A 4,217-nucleotide genomic window follows, 5' to 3' on the forward strand; every position below is an offset into this window, starting at 1 on the left:
ATAATACAGGTGATGTTGCCACAGTTTATCTAATGTTGGAGAGGCCACGGCCCAGTGGTACTGTAGACACAGGGTACTCGGTGATTCAAGTTCACACAGATTTTTGAGGAAGTAAATAGAAGGGGTTGAGAAGGAAGTGTAGTTGATCTATAGTGCAGAATTCAGAATTAAATGTGAAGGCTTAGACATCAGAATATTGAGAATTTGTCAATAGAAATGGATTGAAGCACACACGAGGTATTTCTTTGTAAATACGTAGCAGAATGTTCTCTCCCATTTGAAAATGCACTTGTAGCAAAAAAGAAATTTGTATCAGTACTCTTCAAGGTTTAGGATTGAAAGAGTGCTGAGAAAATAAAAACATAAATTCATATAGCTCTTTCAATGCCCCTATAGTTGACTTCCTTACGAATAGAGAATGTGTTTTTTATTATAATCTCTGTGGCCACACTATTGCTGTTTCTTTGGAGATGCACGATGTTTGTTAGGAAGATTTTCTTTTTCTGTTGCTTTTGAACCACAAAAACTGCTGACATTTTGCAATGCACTGAAAGTGATGCTGTATAAGTTTCTCTGTGAGACAATGGCACGATAAGACTATTTTGTGGTCTATATGATATTATTGATGGACATAGTGGCTGTCAGGTGTGTGGGGGGCAATGATGCACTTACATGTATTCAAGGAACAGAGAAGACAGTCAAGTCCCCACACCCAGTGATTTGTGTAAACGGACCTTATAGTAGAGTATTCAGAATCCTACGCCCGATTTAGAAGGAGAAGATTGGCAATAACTATGAAATATTTAAATAACAAATAACATCAAGTAAATAGGCCAGAAAGCCATGACACTTTAAAGTGACTGATTAGATCATTCCTGTAGAAAAATGGGTTTACTTCCTTCTTTTATCACCTGTGAATGATTAAAACTCCTATCCGTTTATCTCCACACAGTTGTCCTTATCGTTTTCTTTCTCTTAACTCGAATTCTTAACACATTTTAAAGTATTAGATTGAAAATAAAGTATCTGTTAAGAGGTTTCTCACCCTAAGTTTACAAGTTTTCATGATGCCATTTTCTGGAAGTACAACAAACTCTCATTAGTTAGGATCACACTAATTTAACTCATCATCTTGATATTGTGTCATTAAACGTAACACCTATATATAGTTGTTGCTCAGTGACTAAATGAACTAATAAATCAGTAAATCTGTCTTTTTAGTTCATTGGTACTTTCTCTGGCTTAGCCAAAAGAAACAAACAAAAACACTAAATCTTCCGCTTTCCCATCAGGTCTTTGTTCTGCCCAGTGTTTCTCAGAGTATAATTTCTCCAAGCCCAAGATAGTTCTAGATTTTAAAGGTAAATATTTTTCAGTATGGTCTTCAAATGTTAAGACAATTATGTAATCTAGTGCTTAGTCAGGAAAACTAAATTCTCTTCCCACTTAGTGGGGGAAATCTAATTGAGAGAGCGTGTTGGTATCCAAATGGCAATTTCTAAGGTATTTGTAAAGGTTTATGCATGATTTTCCCCTTAGAACCTATTTCCTCCAGCCCCATTGCTTCTATGCTAAGTTCTATATAAGAACCTGTGAAGATCTTTTTTAAAATCTCTGGTGCTGAGATTCTTACACTTGAGTATTTGTACAGAAAATCAGCTGGGATCTTGTTAAATATGTTGCTTTTCAGACAACATCCCTAGAAATTCAGACTAAATAGGTCTTGGATTGCGCTTCGGTAATTGTGTTTGTATGAGCCGCAGGTGGATGTTGTAGGGGACATCCCAGGCTGCACTTTGAGAACTGCTGCCTTAGACGGCTCAGCGCACTTGTCTGCTTGCGTGGGTGTACAAACATCAGTGTGCGCCCACACAGTCTGGTCTACCAAACAGTCTGCTACCATTTAGTTGTCCGTATCCCAGTATCTCTGCTCTGCCTCACACCTGCCTCTTCACCCTTTCAATTATGTCATAATTTTACAAAGTAAGCTTCCCAGGAGACTTACGGTAGATAAAATTAATATTATTATAGAAAAAATCCTGTAATTTTCCTCTGGGGTAGGCGATCCTTAGTTTTTGAAAAAGGCTGAGCTTCCTTTTCTGAGGGATAGTGGAGCTGGACTGCCCCATACTTGGTAAGTATGTCCCTTGGGAATTCCTGCATTTCTTTAAATTCCTCTCTTCCATCCTACGTTGGAGTGCCATGTCTGACAAAAATTTCTCTTCCACAATGCACCCCGAGACCTGCCCTAATTCTCACTGTTGTCCCTCGTTTTTCCAAAACACTTCCATGAGCAGCAGACGGTCTGAAAAGCAAGTTAATCTGTTACAGGGTATAAATGGGAACTAGTAAGTATTGGTGACCCCAAGCATTAAACTGGGGCTACATCTTCCCAACATTAAGTTATAGGTTTTGTGCTCAGAAAACAGGGGTTTTCCAGCTCAAGGGGCTTCTAATGGTGGGAATTTCAATATGAAACCTTGAGACTGGGGAGATGAATTTGAGCAAATGTAGGGTAGGCGTGCTCTGCGTCCCTGTGCTGTGTAACTACGTTTTGCTCCTTCGTGCAAATGCTTTTGCTTCACCCTTGGGGCTCTAAGTCCCTCGAGGTCTCTTACGTTCTATACACAGCTCCTCTACCACTGTAGACTAACAAAAATAATACGTTGCACTACATCCTCCAACCAAGAGAAGTTAATGATATGTTTGCCTATAAAGTGAAAGGAACATTTTTCAAAAGCTTCAAATTAACAAAAATTTATTGGGCATACTTGTCTTCATAAACCGTTTGGTATTGGGTATAACACTCAGTATTGGGTATTATAGGCAATCGTATTATATGATAGCAAATAACCGATTTCTGCTTATGATTCAATGATTATCAATTGTACATTCTTACTTTGTTACTCCTGCCTGAAACTATATACTTTTAAAATGGCTTCTTGATGCTATCGTTTTTCACTTGTTTAGTGTCTGCTGCTACTGTGAACCATCTTCTAAATATACTTAAGGATGGGCAAAATGGAAAAGGGGGTACCCTTTTCCCAGTTTCTTCTAGAGTCCAAAAGTACATGTTACAAAGACTGGAATTTGCATTCAATATATACATAACTTGCTAAGTATTGTTACCCCAAGATGGAAGCAGTAGGTTTCTTGAGGAAGTGAAAATTAGATCAAACATGATCTGGCTGCTTCTAAGGTTCCTGCTTTATAGGAACTGTTGACTAGACAATGTGCAAAGACCCTTTCCATTCAGGATCAAGAGAATCCTGAAGCCAGAGTGCATTGGAGTGTGCCTGGAGGGCGTTGAACTTTCCATTTATAAGATACCCACTAGAGGGAGTATAACATCATGAATATTTCCTTCCAGGTGCCCCCTTTCTGCGAAGCATTAGGGAAAGCAAGATTGAAATGCAATACCTAGAATTTATTTCACACTCTCTTTACTATTTCTCTCATTGAAATCTTATGGAATATTTTGATAAGCAAATATGTTTTTCTTAAGAAAATTTAGTGCAATGTACAGTAATGGAACATCAGTATCTTTATTGTATATGTGAAAAGTTCAGAATTTAAAATCGTGTGAGCAGAAAATCTACATCAGTTATTTGTGCCTATCAATGTAAAACATCTTGATTCTACATTTGATTATGTTTCAGCAAATATCCTAGGTTTGTTGTTACTTTATTTGCCGTGGATATGATTCCACTATTTACCTGTAAGCCTGCCACTTTGTTATAGCTTTCTCAAACATTTAAGATACATTCTTTCACTGGATAACTTGTTTGATTATACAGTAACAAAATCAAATGTTTAATTCTTAAGAAAAATCTATTTGTCTTAGGAAAATTAAAAATGAAAATTTCTCAGGGATAAGAAGTGCTACCCATTCTTGTATGGATGTTTCTGCATTTACATCTTATTTTCTCATATTTCTGTTAAAATATCTTTTTTCCCAGTTTTCTAAGTAATTTGAAATATAGTCAAAATTCAACACAAATCACCAAGTTCTGTTTTGAACTTTTTATTCCTGAATATTTGGGAAAAAATAAAAATAATTTATAATCTCTATGAAGCTCTGAACATTAAAACATAATTTTAAAAGCAAAATATCAAAAACTAAGATGATAATAATGTTGTATTGGTACAATACATTTTAACTAGATTTATGTAATTTCCTCAAAGGAATAGTATATGTATATTATTTGAAATACTTT

This window comes from Lontra canadensis, unplaced genomic scaffold (assembly GCF_010015895.1).
Source record: "Lontra canadensis isolate GAN:19392208 unplaced genomic scaffold, GSC_riverotter_1.0 scaffold2, whole genome shotgun sequence".
Lineage (NCBI taxonomy): Eukaryota > Metazoa > Chordata > Mammalia > Carnivora > Mustelidae > Lontra > Lontra canadensis.